This window comes from Telopea speciosissima, chromosome 2 (genome assembly GCF_018873765.1).
Source record: "Telopea speciosissima isolate NSW1024214 ecotype Mountain lineage chromosome 2, Tspe_v1, whole genome shotgun sequence".
Taxonomy (NCBI): Eukaryota; Viridiplantae; Streptophyta; class Magnoliopsida; order Proteales; family Proteaceae; genus Telopea; species Telopea speciosissima.
The window spans coordinates 101,216-119,481 of record NC_057917.1 but is presented as its reverse complement, the minus strand read 5'-3'; positions in this window follow the sequence as shown (position 1 = coordinate 119,481).

The following is an 18,266-nucleotide window of genomic DNA, read 5'->3' as shown; positions in this document are numbered from 1 at the left end:
CTCCTCCCCCTTGGAAATGAAATTTCTGCCCCTATGGGAGAGAGTGAGAGAGGGGGGCATCCGAAACAAAAGGGCGAGGATAAGAGTTCTAAATAACAAAATTTTGGCGCTTAGAAGCAGAAAAAGCAAGCCTATACGTTAAACATTTGCACTGTTGATGGATAAGGAAAAATCTAATATCCACAAAGCTGTTACTAAGAGACCAGCAAGCAATAACTGAAGCAATCCTCCAGAGTGGCTCATTAACAATCCTATTGAGAAGATTGATAACCATAAGAGAATCTCCTTCAAGAATAAAATGTTGATAAGCAAATGTATTGCCCAAATGGATATTTTGCTGATGACGTGACTCTGATTCCAAAAGTTGTACTCTCATCATGCATCTTTGACTACAAAGCCATTAGTCTGTAATTTTAATAATAAAATCATCAGTCCATCCTTCCCAATTTTATATCCTTCAATCAAGATGGTTTTGTGAAGAGCGTCACATTCAAGGTAACATTCATCTTTGTCATGTGCTACTTCACTGCAGCAAGTTGAAAAGAAGGATAAGGTGGGTTTCATGTCTCTTAAACTGGACATGAGTAAGGCTTATGATATGCTTGAATGGGGATTCCTAAGGGTCACTCTCTCATCTGATGGCTTTAATCCAATTTAGGTGAGCAGAATTATGTATCGTGTTTAAACCCCTCAACTTGCCATTCTTTTCACTGGGTCTACTCTTTGTGAGGACATCGATGATTGGTGGATGCGCCATGTGTCTTTCCATCTCAGTTTGCCGGGAAAAAGAGGGAGGGAATCGAAATCAGAGTCGCCGCCTAGATAGGGTCTAGGACCCACAAAACAATAGTTGACTTCACGACCATCCAATCGGGATTGATCAACCCGTCGGTCTGGGTTCATGCCAATGTTACGGTCCGGGGGAAGTGTTAGGCACCCTAGTTCATCCGGTTAAATCGATCTTCCTATTACTTAGTCAAATTTATAATATAACACATGCTAAGAAATAAAATACATCAAAGATAAGATAGCATGCAAAAAATAAATAGGTAAGGTTTAGAAACATACACTTGAGGTATTTGACTGCAAGACAAGGATTAGTATACATAATGTAAAGAAATGGAGAAAGATAAGAAACACATACCCATAGGTGAATCGTTGTCCCCTACAATTCCTCCAATTCCTCACATGGGGGCAGAAATGACCACCCTACCCCCTGCCCGAAAACACTGCCTAAGGTGGGATCCACTCCCCCCTATTGGAGGAATTGAAGGTACCCACAAATTGGAGGTGATAATTATTCCCCACAGGTTCGGCTGCAAGGTTAGTATACAATCAGAGTAAAAGAAATAAATGTACAATAATACAAAAAAATAAAATAAAAATGCAAATTAAACCCTAAATGGATGAATAGTTTTTGACCCTAAGTCAGGGTCGGGTCGGGTCGGGCGGGTTGAGGCCTAGGGCTAAGTCTGACCCGGCTCGGCCCGACCCTGTTTTAAGTTATACTATAAAATGTATATTGATATAATATATATATTATAAACTTTAAACGTTATCCACATTTTGTTATATATTATATTATATATGAAGATAATAAGTGATATAATACATTTTATTATAGTGTTATTTTATGTAAAATTGATAATTTTCTCCCTGGCCTATTCTAGCCCATGCATTTCCTTCCCCCTCCCCATGATCAAAGTCAATCAGGGTCTGCCCGGCCCAATCCTGAGGGCGGATCAGGGTTGGATTTTTCAGGCCCTGAGTTAGAGTCGGTCAGGCTTGGGGCCAGCTAAGGGGACTCCGAGTTCGGCTAGAATTTTATAAAACCCGGCCCAACCCGACCTTGTTGCAACCCTAATGAATACATAAACATATGGAAAAACTAAAGAAAACATCGAAACACAAGAAATACCATTAAGGCACACAAAAAATGATTTAGATCTTCTACGGCCTCCATAATAGCAGCCATCGTCCGACCCTGCATTCTGGGGATGACACGTGTAAAGCATCCAATCTAACGGTCATTATTTAAACTTTCAAATTCTATTTGTTAAATGTGGATGATACCAGCAAACCAAGCTGAACCGGTCAGATAAACCGAAACTGACCTTGCCCAGCTCGGTTTCACAAACAAAACGGATTTTAATCGCCCTAGTGCATGGTCCGATAATTCCCATAGCCCTAACCCCATCTCAACTGCCTCCCGCTCTCACCAAGAACTCTATATCTGGTATCTGGATCCTCTACGGCACGCTGACCGTAGTGGCCTGAGCGGTGCAGACTGAGCAGCACGCGCAAAGATCGCCTTATCCCTGCCCAAACGCCTTGCCCGAGCGGGGATAAGGCGGTCATTGCGCACGGCCCAGTCTGCGCCGCACAGGCCGCTATGGGCAGGTGGGCCGTAGAGGATCTGTGTTGCTCTATCTGCCGCTCCTTCACCGCTACTCTCAGTCATCTCTCACTGCGACCGCGAGGACGACCTCCTCACTACGACGGTGACCTCCTCTCCTCTCTCACTGCAAACCCTCACGCCTTCCTTCTTCTCTCATCTCCGTCTGCTCTCTCACGCCTCCCACTCTCACCAAGCCCTCTCTCACACCTTCCTCTCTCACTACCGGCAGCCCCTCACCGCTCCTCTCCTCTCTCACTCATCTCTCACGCCTCCTTCTGTCACTGCCGAGGACCCTCATCTCTCCTCTTCTTTCTCACTCATCTCTCTCTCTCTCTCTCTCTCGCTACTCGTGAGTTACTCTTGAGGTCTCTGCAAATCTTCTGATTAAGGTAAATGGCTTTCGGTTCCTTCCTTCTATGGTTTCTTATACTGTTAGTTTTCACTATTAGTAATGAACCTCAAAGCTGTTCGTCCTGTATTATTGCTAGGTCTGTTATTTTTAGGATTATTAGGTGGCGTTGCTATCTGGGTTTTGTTTTCTTGGTTTGATTTTGATTTTGCTCACTCTGTGTGAAGCTGCCAAATTGCCAATCTGGATTATATTTATGTTTCATGTTTTTTTTTTTTTCTTTTTTTCCCCTATTAAGATTGATTGGATTGATTGTTCATGTGGATGTGGATGGAGATGGGCTAGGTTGGTTGTTATTCATATTGTTTTACGAATTCATTCTAGGTTGGTTGTTATTCATATTGTTTTACCAAGTCATTCTGCCCAGTGGGTTTGAGAAATGAATATCAAGATAGTGGAGGATTCTGGTATTGCTTGGGTTTAAGAGAGAAAAAAATTAATGTTGTATGTATGGACTTGTCCATTGGGTGATTAGTGGATCATTGCCATCCTTACTGCTTATCATATTTGATTCTTGTGGAATCCTTTAGAAAATAAAGGAAAAAAATTGATGATCAAGCGAATTAGCTATATGCCCTGGTTGGTTTTCCTTTTGTCCTTGAGAACTTTCATGATTTTCAAGTGTGCCGATCCTTTGTGTTTGATATTGTAGTGGGTTCTTTGAGTTCTTCTATTTAACTGATGTAATGTGTCAATTATGTTCACAGGATTCAAATATTTCACCACTCAAATTACATGGTTGAACTCGACCCGGAGATCCCTTCTTCTTTTAATCCATTTGCTGAGGCTAAAGACTTTGGCTCCACTTTGGGAAAGGATTATGTACACATCAGTATACAATGGAGGAATGGAAAAAAGAGCTTGACAACAGTGCAAGGGCTGAAAGAGGAGTACAATTCTGAGAAGATTCTCAAGGCCCTCAAAGAGTTTTGCTATAACTAACGGTAATCTTGTGGCGGGCGAGAAATGGGGGGGGGGGGGGGAGGGGGCAAAGTTATTCAACTCCAAGGTGATCAGAATTTGCATATGTTATGATTGTGGGGTGTGATGAGATGTGGATTTAATCTCACTTTGTGAGATTTTTGTATTTAACTTTTTTGTTGTTGAAATTTTAAATGGGTTGTTTGTGTGAACAACTTGTCTTTTATCTTTCTTGGGGTAGTTGAGGGTGTCATCACTCCAATATGGGTTGTAATGAAGCTTTTACCGGTATTGCTGAGAATAAAAACACCATTTATGGTTTTATGCATGTTCAGTGAAATTTGAAATATGTTTCTTGATCATTTTTTGTGATGATTTCCTCTTTGCCACCAGTGTGGTTGTGCTTTGTGCGTATGAATTGGATGGTTGTTTAACCAAATGCTTTGTTTTGGATCCCCTTTCATCCATAGTAATTGTAAAAAAAATGGTTTGGGAGAGCTATAGTTAATAAATCATTTTTTCTGATGATTTCCTCTTCCCCTTAGACTTGATCACTTTATGGATAACATCAAATGGCCCAGTACAAACTGTTGTTTCCAGAAGGCCTTGTACCATTGGTCTTTGGCAAATCTGAGAAATACATATAATTCAAAAGTATAAATCAAACCTGATCAAATAAGGAAAGAAAGAAGCCAAACATAACACTGTACGGGTCCCGATGGGTTCGTACCATCATCTCTTGGGAACAAACCTAGGTGCTCTTCCTTTTTGAGCTAAAGACTCACCTATCTACTTAAACTTGTTAGTTAAGGTCTATAATAAAAATTAAACGAACCTTACGTCTTGGAATGATATAAAGAACAAATAGAGCAAAAAAACAATTGAATTTCAAAGTCTAGAGATATTAAAATCTACCAACAACACCACAGTTGAATGATGTAAATAACGAATAGAGGAAGACAAATCACATTGACTCAAGCTCACTCAAGAAGTCTTATTTTGAATCATGAATATAGTTTGTGAAAGTATCAAATTCCTGTATCCCATGGATCATGAAGCTCTTCTTTCTTTCCAGGGTTTTGAAACAGGTCTTGTGGCATCAGAATGCACATAGATCACTGACTTTTGACACAACTTACTTGACCAAAATCAAATCATTTACAAAATTTAACAATAATACATGGCATAAAATGGAGGCAGTTGAATCAGAAACAAATGGACAAGATTTAACTTATATTGCAACATCAAACAAAAAGGACAGAGTTATAAGCCGGAAAGAGAACAGATCTGAGAAAAAGCAATTTTGATTATTGCACTATATTTCAGCATATATGTCTAGGATTTCTGAGGGTAGAATATGTGACCTAAAGTACAGCAGTTTGACCCTTCCTGTTCTGAGAAAGAATACTCTGTTTCTAAATTTTTACTCGTTCATTGTTTTATATATTCTTGTAGAAAGGTTAGCAAGGAGATGGAATTAAGAACCTAAACCAAGGTGCTTTCTCGGGCTAACCTTCTTTTTATTTGTTGATGGGACATTTTCATGAGATCCTTGCCCCTTTGTCTTTGTCATCAACGAAGGTAGCTCTCTAAGAAGTACTCTTTTTTGATGCTTCAGCTTGAGAATGAGAATCCTTCTAATCTGCAAAAATTTCAAGAATTTGTGCTTAGTCCAGTAATATATTATTCATATTATAACAAGCTCCAAAATTTTGTTTCTTCTATGGAGGTTGCATGATACTAGACACTGGAATATTGAATGGGTTGGGCATGCTCAGTAGTTCTTTCCACACTGCACAACCTTAGGCAAGAAAAAAATGCACCATCAAGGAAAGGGATGTTACCACTCTTAAGGAAATTCTGCACACTAGAATGAAGGGTAGAAAGAAGATACAGTGAAAAATAATTTAACACCTCACAAGGTGTCAACAAGAAATTATTCTTAATAGAGAGAAAGGCCTTTTCTCACCTTCGATTTCTGCTACGCACAAACCAGAACCATGACTTCGTGAGAGGAAGAAGAGAGGTTTTATTCTTGTTGCACCAAGATTATTTCCCGGAGGAAAATCCCTCAGGTAGTACAACTCAGAAGCTAGCGCTGGACTAAGAATGAATTAGGGAAAAAACGATAACACTACGAAGTCTCTTGATTTCTTTATTGATGAAAGAATGTGTATATCAATGGGATTTTGTTACATGAGCATTAGGGCTCTTATTTATACAAGTTTGGGTCTAACCCCTTTCCTTTTTGGTAAGATGATCCCTACGTGCTCGGATTAGGAAACTATGGTGAAGGACCGAGATTCTCTTACTAAATCTTGGGATCCTTCCATATGTGGCACGTGGGTTACGGTTAGCAGCGTGTTCCCACTTGGAAGTTTTATAACCGTCTCTATTGACGTGTCCTGGTTGGCATAACCATCTCGAGCGTGGCTCTCCAGATCCGGGTTTGGGATTTGTTTGTGGCCCAAGGGAGGCCACGTGTAAGGCAGAGATTGGTCACATAAAAAGTAGTGTATCATTTGCCCCCTTCTCCCTTTTCCTGAGGTGAGGTATAGGGAGTATATCTCTTTGGTATCCCGTGTTGATTTGATCGTAGTTCGGATTATGAGTTTGACGATGCTGGCAGTTGGTGAATCAACTCCTTTTGTCCTTTGGGTCATATTTCTTCTTTGTACAACTTTACCCTCCGTGGGTCTTTTATAATCGCGCCGCCATTTGCCGATGTTTGCACGTGGATGCAAAATATCTTTTGGTTTTCACGCCTTTTGAGGGAAACTTGATGGGATGTCATAAAGTTTAAATTTAAACTTTCTTGCTTTCCCGGTGTTTTGTAAAAGTAGTTTTTCTCACCTTTGACATTCGTGTCCTTTCTTCTTCTCTATCCTGGCCATTCAAGTAGAACGAAAGGCTGGATTTGGAGGCTTTGTTCTACCGGCCCCAAGAGTATAAAACATTCTAGCTTTCCCTGTTTTTCCTTCTCCATTGTCTTCGAGCTTTCTGGCTAAAAACTATTGGGTTCCTGAGTTCCTGAAGTCGTTTTGCTCAGTGCCTTTTTCTTCAACCATATTCCTTCTTGCCCAAGTAAGTTTTTTCCTTTTCCTTTCTCTTTAATCGTTTTGTTTTTTTGTTCGTTCTGGGAGATGGGGAAATCTAAGTAAAATTCAAACCCTGAATCCAATCGAGAGGTGGACTCTCTGTTAGATGAGGGGGAGAGGTTGTTTTATGGAGAGGTCCCGAGAGATAATCGAAGGGTTTCTCTCCGGTCATCAACGGAAGGGGTTACAGGTTCCAGGATCCCCATATTAATTCCTTGAAGTTCATCTGGCGCTTCTGCCAGTACTCCTAGTCGCGGTTCCAAGAAATCATTGGTCAAAAGGGGTTATCGTGTTTGTCAACCACAGCAGGATCCCACCATTGGGAAAGGGATGGATGAGATTCCCTCCATACTGACTGAGTATAATCTGTTGGAGATCTGAAATGTCTATGCAATCCCAAAGTCTGTTGATCTCAGGGTTCCATCTCCCGAGGATAGATTAAACCAACTGCAACCCCATGAGGTTGGTCTCATTCTAGATGCTCTCGAGGCGGGACTCCGCTATTCTCTTCCTACCTTTATTTCTTTTCTCCTTAGGCATTATAGGGTTGCCCCCAGCCAACTAGTCCCCAAATGCTGGAGGTGTGTGGGAGCCTTTATTGTTAGATGTTTTCGGTTAGGTAGACATCATTCTCCTGCTCTGTTCATCAAATGCTTCACCCTGAACCAAAATAGTGGTCATCCGGGGTGGTACTATCTCTGTCAACGTGACGTTCCTGTTGTGGGTAAGATCCTATCAGCCATTCATGGCTGGAAATAGAGGTTCTTTTGGGCTTCATATAAAGGGCCCAAGTGTCCCACCGTATGGGGTTACCCCGACACCACTGCTGGAATAGAACCCCTTTCCTTGATCCTGAGGATCAGTCCACTCTGAAGAAGATGATGAACAACGAGGAGCGTGTGGAATTAGATGCTATTGATGCTTTGGATATGAATGATTTGGAGAAGGGTGAGCACCTCGGGGATTTATCTTTTCCCGCTTTCTTCCCGTAGACCTTTACGCAGTACTAACTTTCTTTTTTTATGTTGGCTGTAGTGAAATTTGCTTTGGATTCCCTCACTACGTTCATGGAGACCGAGAATCTCCAGGTAGCTGGGGATGTGGTTCTTCCTTCCTCGGTTAAGAGAAAGAAAAGAAAAGTGCCTCTGTCCGAGCATGACAAGGGTCTCCCTAAGAAGGGGTACAAGAAACCTCCTCCCCCGCCTTCTCAGGGTATCAAAATTTGAGAGCCACCTCCAGACAAGGGGAAGACAACTTCCTCTTTCGGTCAGGCCACACAGGAGGAGAGCTCTCTCGTAATTTTCAAGGATCCCCCGCCCTCGGATACGACCAAGAAGAACAAGGGGAAGGAGCAAGTGAGCTCAAATGTGTTTGTCCCCTAGTGGTCAATCAATACCGACCAAAAAGTGATTGGCAACATCGTTGCTGTTGAGAATCTGGCCTTGAATTGCATTCCTCCAGCTGACCAAGACTGGCTTTCTGAGATGGATGATGACACGCTGGAGAGATCTACCTTTGCGCGGACTTATGAGGTAATACTCCTTTCTTTTCCTGAAGCTCGATTTTCAATCGATCCTTGCTAACTTTTCTTGTTCCAGGCTTTGGCTTTTGTCTCTAGGTTGGTGGAGCACAAGAGAAAAATTGCCTCCGTGTATACTGATCTGGAGAAAGAGTACCATGAACTAAAGAGGGTAAGTCATGAGAGCGATGATCGGATTTACCTTCTAGATACCGAGGTGAAGGATCTGAAGGCGGGGAAGAAGACTGCGGAGAAGGCTCTCGTTGAGGTAGAGGCGAAACTTGCGGCAGCGGAGAAACAAGTTAAGTCTCTCTCCTCCTCTTATGAGAAGACCAAGGAGAAGCTGCGTGAGAAGGAGCAACTGACCAAGGATCAAAAGAATGAAATTGCCGCTTTGAAGTCCCAGCTTGAGGATCCTTGCGCAAAGGCCATAGAAGAATATAACAGCTCGGAGGCTAATACCAAAGAGCATCTAAAGACGGCTTCGAAGGTTTTTCTAAAAATGGCTTATTCCATTTGGCAGCAAGTGAAGGAAAAGCAGCCCGTTTTCGATTTTGGTGATATATCTAAGGTGTAGTCCATGCTTGTTCGGTTAGAATCGGGTGCTTACGTCCCCACTTTATCCAAGGGTCAACTGGAGATTCCCCAACTACATCCTGCCTTGGTGATTCCTTTTGTGGCTAGCACTGAGATTGGGGGGTCAACTTCTTCAGTTGGTGTTGTGGAGACCGGGGCTCTGGCTTCCGAGCAGACTGAGGTAGCTATACCCATTTCTGAGCAAGTCACCGAACAAAATATTGAACAGAGTATTTGTTAGGGAAGTACACATGGCCCTATACTCTCCAAGTATACAAAGATGTTTTGATGATAACAAATAAGACCATCCTTGGACTAATGCTTGTGTTCTAAGTGTTTTAGAGTCAAAGCATAGCACCAAGTGAGGGGGAGCGTATACAAATACAAGAGCATACACAAGAAGAGACATTTCAAGACTTGGAAGATAATCCTTGGAAGATTGAAGACTATGTGCTAGCTTTGAAAAGCTTTGAAGAATTTGTATAATACTTTTTGTATTTTCTCTTTTTGAGTCACATTTGATGTAAAGCACACACGCACGCATGCATCCATGTAGAATGTCCATAGGAGGTAATTAGACCCCTAAGACATATGCCCTTTTGTGTTTGGAAACCCCAAACCTAAGCCTAATGGAATTGGACTTATTTACAATGAATTTGCCCAATCCGGCATACCGGTTCCAGATCTGGCATACCGGATTAGTGGGAAATCGCAGGAAAAAGGAACCAGTAGCTTGGTTAAGCAAGCTGGATCAGGATCCAGCATACCGGATCCTGAGAACCTGCAAAGTGCCCTGATCCGGCATACCGGATCAATAATGGACCTTTATGATTTGACCGTTACTCTTATCTTTTAAATGGAAGTTAGGTGATCCGGCATACCGGATTCCCATCCAGCATACCGGATTATTTATAGACTGTGGAATCCGATCCTGAATTGGATTCCTAATTAATTCTAGGCTCTTAGTCTATAAATACCATCTTGATTAGTGCTCTAAACACAACAATTATTCATAATTAAGAACTCTCAAGATCTAATCACTCCCAAGTGAGATTATTTACTCGAATTCAAGGAAGATCAATCTCACTCTTGCTCCCTTCATTTGCATTAGCACTCAAGCTGCATTGTGTCAAAGGTAGCATTCATTTTTCACTGAGGTCTGAGGTACTACTAAACCCCTTAGTGATTATTTTCACTTTACATTAGTTGGTTGAGTCCTCTTGCTCGAAATCAAGAGAAGGAGTCCTCTTGCTCATTATTTCAAGAGTAGCTTTTGAGTCCTCTTACTCATTTCTCAAGAGTAGTTGTACGAGTCGTCTTGCTCTTACTCAAGATTTTATTAGTGAAATTCTCTCTAAGTTGAGAGGAGTGGACGTAGGCATGTGTTGGCCGAACCACTATAAATCTTTGTGTCTTTCTTCTTACTTTAATTATTGTCTAATTATTGCTTGTCTTTATAATTTGTGTTATATTTTTGCATATTTTTTTAAGTTTCAAACCTTCACCTATTCACCCCCCCTCTAGGTGAATTCACATTTTGTATCAGAGCAGGAACTCAAGACTATGATTTTTATAATCCAATTAAGAGTTTAAGACCATGAGAACCTCAGCTAATCTTAAGTTTGAAGGTTACAACATTACCCGACCTCCCTTCTTTGAAGGTGAAGGATTCTCCTATTGGAAGAATCGCTTCAAGAACTTCGTGTGTGCTAATAACATTGACGCATGAGAAGTTATTGAAAATAGACCAAATACCATAGACAAGCCCAAAGAAGAATGGACTCCAGCTGAAAAAGCTAGGATGCAACTCAATTATGTAGCTATAAGCTATCTTCAATGTGCCTTAGGAGAAAAGGAGTACAATAGGACATGCATGTGTGACTCCGCTAAGAAAATGTTTGATAAGCTTGTAGTGACCTATGAAGGTACCTTTGAAGTTAAGCAGTCTAAAATTGACATGTTAGTAAATGAGTATGAGTTATTTAAAATGAAAAATAATGAAGATATATATGTTATGTTTACTCGATTTACTAACATTATGAACAAGTTGAAAGGATTAGGTAAAGTTTACTCCAATGGTGAGAATGTTCGAAAGATCTTAAGATCCCTCTCAAAAGAATGGAGACCCAAAACTACAGCCATAAGGGAATCAAAAGACATCGACAAACTAAGCCTAGATGAGCTGTTGGGATCACTCCAAACACATGAGATGGAGCTAAAGCAAGACACCAAGGAGGATGATCCTAAGGAACCTAAGAAGAAAGTTATCGCATTCAAGACCTATGACATCAACGACGATGATGAAGAACTTTCGGATGATGAAATTGCTTACCTGTCAAAGAAATTCTCAAGATTTTTGAAGAACAAGGGCAAAACTTCATTCAACAGAAGAAGATTTTCCAAAGATAAAAAAGGTAAGAATGTTTCTAAGGATAACTCTGACTCTTCTTCAAAAGAAATTGTGTGTTATGAGTGTGGAAAATCTGGATATTTTAGAGGAGATTGTCCTAAAATGAAGAAATATAAGAAGGCTTACAAAGCTGAACACACCTTCGACTTAAGTGATGAAGAAGAAGATAATGAAAAATCACAAGATGAAAAGGAACAAACAAATCTTGCTTTAACAGCTACTGAAGAAGAAGATACTCAAAATGAGGTAACTCCTACTTCACTCTCTAAAGAGAAAGACTATTTAGAATTAGAAGAAGCTTTTGAAGATTTATACCAAAGTAACATAGAATTGACTACTACTAAGAAAAATCTCTTAAAAGAGATAAACACCCTCAAAGACCAAAACACATCTCTAACTTCTCAAGTAAATATCTTGGAAGAAGAAAAAGAGAAATTGTGTCAAGCCTTAGAGTCCTTCACAAATGGCAAAAAGACCCTTGATATTTTACTTGAAAATACCTCCAAAGCATCCTTTAACAAGGAAGGAGTAGGTTATGATATAAACAAAGAGGCAAGTTCAAGTAAAGTAACAAGTAAGAAAGTGAAGAAGAAGTTCTGCAATTATTGTAAAAAGAAAGGACACTTAATTGAGGAATGTTATGCTAGAAAGAAAACTCCTCAATTTAGTAAACCAAATCCCAAAGGGAAGACTCCATACTATTCCCAAATTGTTGTATGCAACAATTGCAACAAGAAGGGACACACTATTTGAGAATGTCATCATATGAATCAACCCTTTCACTATCCTAGAAGACCTTAAAATGGTCAAAATAGGAGGAGTCATCCAAAGGGATCAAAACCAAGTAGAACTCCAACCAAGGTGCAAAGACCACCCAGTAACCAAGGCTCATATAGAATGTCTCAAAACCAAAGACCTTGGAACCCACAACCATACACAAGTTAGTATGGGAACTAAAAGGTAAATGGTCATCAAATGGTGTGGAGACCAAGAGGAATGTATAATACTAACAATGATGGACCCAACACCCAATGGGGACCAAAATTTTATTAAGCATTCTGGTCTTGTAGGTGCATTTAAGCAACAAGGAATGGTATATTGATAGCGGTTGCTCAAAACATATGACATCCAACCTAAAGTTGTTTTCGAAACTCAAAAGACAAAAAGGAGGATGGGTGTCATTTGGAGACAACAATAAAGGAAGAATCATTGAAAATGAATCAATAAAGTTTGGAGGTACAGTAATCTCTAACGTGAGTCTAGTTAAAAATTTGAACTATAACTTGTTTAGTGTAAGTCAACTTTGTAATAATGGCTATTCTGTTACCTTTAATGCCTCCAAGTGTGAGATTAAAGATTCTAATGAGAACATGATTCTTGAGGGTTCTAGGAAAAATAATGTTTATATTTGTACATTTAATGTGAACTCTCATGATGCTTGTCTTATATCTAAATTTGATGATGCAATCTTGTGCATAGAAAATTGGGACATATTAATCCTAAGATTATTAAATCATTTTCTTCTAAGAACCTCGTGAGAAACTTACCTAAGTTGAATTTTGATAAGCAACAAACTTATGGAGCTTGTCAAAGAAGTAAACTTACCAAAGCTTCTCATAAGGCCATTAATTCTGTTGCTACCTCAAGACCTCTACAATTACTTCACTTAAACTTATTTGGACCTATACAAACAACTAGCTTGGGAGGAAAGAAATATACTTTCATCATTGTAGATGACTATTCCCGTTTCACTTGGACCCTCTTCCTCAAGCATAAGAATGATGCATACGAGGAGTTTGTAGTTCTTTGCAAGAGAATACAAAATCAAAAGGGTTACATGATCACTTCCATAAAAAGTGACCATGGTGGTGAATTTGAAAATATAGAAGAATTTGGTGAGTTTTGTCGAAAACAGGGTATAACACATAATTTTTCAACTCCTAGAACACCACAATCAAAAGGTGTAGTTGAAAGAAAGAATAGAACTATTCAAAAAATGGCTAGGACAATGCTTAATGAGTATTCCTTGCCTAAGTACTTTTGGGCTGAAGCTGTTCACACGGCTTGCTATGTGTTAAACCGGGTTTTGATAAGACCTATTTTGTTAAAGACCCCTTATGAACTGTTTCATAACAAGTTACCTAAAGTGGATTATTTCAAAGTTTTTGATTGTGGTTGTTTCATATTTAATGCTAAGGATAACTTAGGAAAGTTTGAAGAAAAGACTGATGACGGCATATTCCTAGGCTACTCCACAAATAGTAGAGCATATAGAGTGTTTAATAAGAGAACACTAGTTGTGGAAGAGTCTATGAATGTTAGATTTGATGAATCTATGGTAAAAGAAAGGTATAAAGACCTAGAAGATGATGATGAAGATGAAGTACTTGAGATTAGGAAGAGAGTTGAAAAAGTTACTTTAGATGAACCTAATGATCAAGTACATCAACTTCCTAAAGAAGTTAGAACTGTTAAAGACCATCCCATTGACCTTGTCATTGGAGACCTAAATAAAGGTATACAAACTAGGAGTAAAATCCAAAATGTTTGTTCCAATGTAGCCTTTATATCTATCATTGAACCCAAGAACATTAAAGAAGCTCTTTTGGATAGTGATTGGATAACCGCTATGCAAGAAGAACTTAACCAATTTGAAAGGAATCAAGTTTGGGACTTAGTGCCAAAACCCCCTAACACCAAGATTATTGGGACTAGATGGGTATTCAGAAATAAACTTGGTGAAGATGGTAATATCACTAGAAACAAAGCTAGGCTAGTTGCTCAAGGATATAACCAACAGGAAGGTATTGATTTTGATGAATCATATGCACCTGTAGCTAGACTTGAGTCAATTAGAATGTTGCTTGCTTTTGCCTGTCATAAGAATTTCAGGTTGCACCAAATGGATGTCAAAAGCGCATTCTTGAATGGTTACATCAATGAAGAAGTTTATGTCACTCAACCGACTGGTTTTAAAGACTCAAAGTTCCCTGACCATGTATACAAGCTGAAAAAGGCCTATATGGCTTAAAACAAGCCCCAAGGGCATGGTACGACAAATTGAGTAAGTTTCTAGCTAGTTGATACTGGTTTCTCAATGGGTAAGATAGATACAACGTTATTTGTTAAACATGATAAGAATGATGTGATTATAGTTCAAATTTATGTTGATGACATTATCTTTGGATCTACAAATGAATCTTTTTGTCATGATTTTAGCAAATGCATGAGTAATGAATTTGAGATGAGTCTTATGGGTGAACTGAATTTCTTTTTAGGACTACAAATTAAACAAACCCCTAATAGGATATTCATTAGTCAAACAAAATATCTTAAAGAATTATTAAAAAGGTTTGACATCAATGGACAAAAGTCATCAAGTACTCCAATGAGTACATCTGTAACTTTGTCCAAGGATGAAGATGGAATCCCTGTTGACCCAACTCAGTATAGAGGCATGATAGGTAGCTTACTCTACCTAACGGCTAGTAGACCAGACATTATGTTTAGTATCTGTGCTTGTGCTAGGTTCCAAGCCAAACCTATGCAATCCCATTTGAGTATTGTAAAGAGGATCTTTAAGTACTTAAAAGGAATTCCAAGCATTGGACTATGGTACCCTATGGACAATGACTTTGACCTTGTTAGCTTCTCCGACGCCGATTTTGTCGGGTGTCATGTTGATCGTAAGAGTACAAGTGAAACTTATCACTTCTTAGGATCTTGTTTGGTGTCGTGGTTTAGTAAGAAGCAAAATTCAGTTGCTCTTTCTACCACTGAGGCTGAATACATTGCAGTCGGACGGTGTTGTGCACAAGTGCTTTGGATGAGGCAAACCCTCTAGGACTATGGAGTAAAGTTTGACACCTCCTCAATCCAATGTGATAACACAAGTGCCATTAACCTTAGCAAGAATCTGATTTTATACTCTCGAGCTAAGCATATTGATGTTTGTCATCACTTTCTACGTGATACAGCTCAAAGAGGCGAAATCCGACTTGACTATATTGAGACCAAGAAGCAACTTGCAAACATCTTCACAAAACCCTTGAGTGAAGAAAGATTCTGCTCTCTTAGAAGAGACCTTGCCTTATGTGACCCATTTGAATAAACTGGAAAATGTTTTTCAAAAATTACTTTGATTTAAATTTGCTATTTTTTTACTGTTTTTTACTTGAAACGGTATACCGGTTGTCAAAATGGCATACCGGATCAGCACTTCTGGCCGTTATTGCTTGAAATGGTATACCGAATGCTCAAACGGTACACCGGATTGTTTGAATTTCTGCCCGTTTTTTAGCTATTGCAGTACTTTTCAAGTCTATATAGAGCCCTCTTTTTTGTCTCTTTCTAATTCACTGTTCACCACATCATCTCTCCCCTCCATTCTCTCTTACTAAATGAGTAGAAGAAGCAAGGATGTTATGCCCGAAGGGCAACAACCATCCAAAAGGAGTAGAATCGGAAGTTCCTCGAGATAACCTTATGCTCCTGGAGAAGATCGTCTCTTTCGCTCTTCCGAATGCCATGCAAATTGGCCTCTTTATCTGGCTCAAAAAATCGAAGAAGGTCATGAAGTCGACATTTTCTCTTTCAATAGCATTCGTCTTGAGAGCATGTTCAAAGATATCGGTTGGGACCCTCTTCTCAACATGAATGACCCTTGCTACCCTCATCTAGTCAAGTATTTCTACACCAATCTCTATTTCAGCTGGGCGGATGAATCCTTGAAGCTTCACTCTTATGTGAAGAGTACTCACATGGAGCTCTCCCTTGCCACTTTTTCTAGTTATCTTGGACTTTCTTGTGATGGCCCCTGCATATTTTGGACTCCTAAAAGCACCATCTTTAGGGACATCATCGACCATGAAGAAGTCTATTCTTCCATCTTGAAGGTTTATGATCCACAGGCAGCAATAGTGGTAAATGGAAAACTTCGCCTCATTCCCCATATTATTTCATATATTATTCAGCATAACTTCATTCCTCAGGGAGGCGATCAAAACAAATGTCTCACTCCTTAAGCCTACCTCACTTACTGTGTTTACACCTCTACACCCTTGTGTCTTCCTTACTTTATCATGAGGTATATGGAATCTTGTGCTCACCCCCAAAAGCACACCAATCTACCCTATGGGAGACTTCTCACTCGCCTCTTTCAAGCATTTGATATTGATTACTCTCAAGAAGAAGAATCCACTGTGACTTTTCAACCCATCACCCATAATAGCTTTCATACAATTGCTATTCCCTCTCCTTCTGAGGTGTTTGTTGAAGAAGAAGAGGAATTGGATGAGAATATACCCCCTCCTCGACAAGCTCAAGAAGGCATTCTAGCTTCCTTACAAGAATGGGTGTCAAGCATCGATGACTACATGGACGAAGCAAACACACGCATAATGGAACTTGAATTTGGTCAACAACGAATTCAAGATGAAGTAGTATCTCTCTGAAATGATGTGCGGACAGATTTTGACTCACTCAATGTGCACCAAGATAAAATTCTTAATGCTGTTCAAACACTTGCTTTGAATCTTGGTCATCTCTCTCTTGACACACTGGGTGCCACTCCTCAAGGAGTTCGTCCACCTTTTCCCAATGCATCAAGTTCTATTCCACCTCTTCCACCTTTTGATCCTACCACTTAGTTTGTACTGCCCCTCTTTTTGATAATGTCAAAGGGGGAGAAGTATTAGATTTGGATTAATGGAACTACTACATGTTTTTTTATGCTTATTGTCTTATTGTAATAAACATGATTTGATCATTGATGAATTGATGAATTGTTCTATTGTCTTGTTTTATCATTGTCTCTTATGCATTTCTTTTATTCGCTCCATTATCTTTTATGGATTATTTGTCATCATCAAAAAGGGGGAGATTGTTAGGGAAGTACACATGACCCTATACTCTCCAAACATACAAAGATGTTTTGATGATAACAAATAAGACCATCCTTGGACTAATGCTTGTGTTTTAAGTGTTTTAGAGTCAAAGTATAGCACCAAGTGAGGGGGAGTGTATACAAATACAAGAGCATACACAAGAAGAGACATTTCAAGACTTGGAAGATAATCCTTGGAAGGTTGAAGACTATGTGCTAGCTTTGAAAAGCTTTGAAGAATTTGTATTAATACTTTTTGTATTTTTTCTTTTTGAGTCACATTTGATGTAATGCACGCATGCATCCATGTAGAATGTCCCTAGGAGGTAATTAGACCCCTAAGACATATGCCCTTTTGTATTTGGAAACCCCAAACCTAAGCCTAATGGAATTGGACTTATTTACAATGAATTTGCCCAATCCGGCATACCGGTTTCAGATCCGGCATACTGGATTAATGGAAAATCTCAGGAAAAAGGAACCAGTTGCTTGGTCAAGCAAGTTGGATCAGGATCCAGCATACCGGATCCTGAGAACCTGCAAAGTGCCTTGATCCGGCATACCGGATTTCCATCCGGCATACCGGATCAATATTGGACCTTTATGATTTGACCGTTACTCCTGTATTTTAAATGGAAGTTAGGTGATCCAGCATACCAGATTCCCATCCAGCATACCGGATTATTTATAGACTGTGGAATCCGATCCTTAATTGGATTCCTAATTAATTTTAGGCTCTTAGTCTATAAATACCATCTTGATTAGTGCTCTAAACACAACAATTATTCATAATTAAGAGCTCTCAAGATCTAATCACTCCCAAGTGAGATTATATACTCGAATTCAAGGAAGATCAATCTCACTCTTGCTCCCTTCATTTGCATTAGCACTCAAGCTGCATTGGGTCAAAGGTAGCATTCATTTTTCACTAAGGTCTGAGGTACTACTAAACCCCTTAGTGATTATTTTCACTTTACATTAGTTGGTTGAGTCCTCTTGCTCGAAATCAAGAGAAGGAGTCCTCTTGCTCATTATTTCAAGAGTAGCTTTT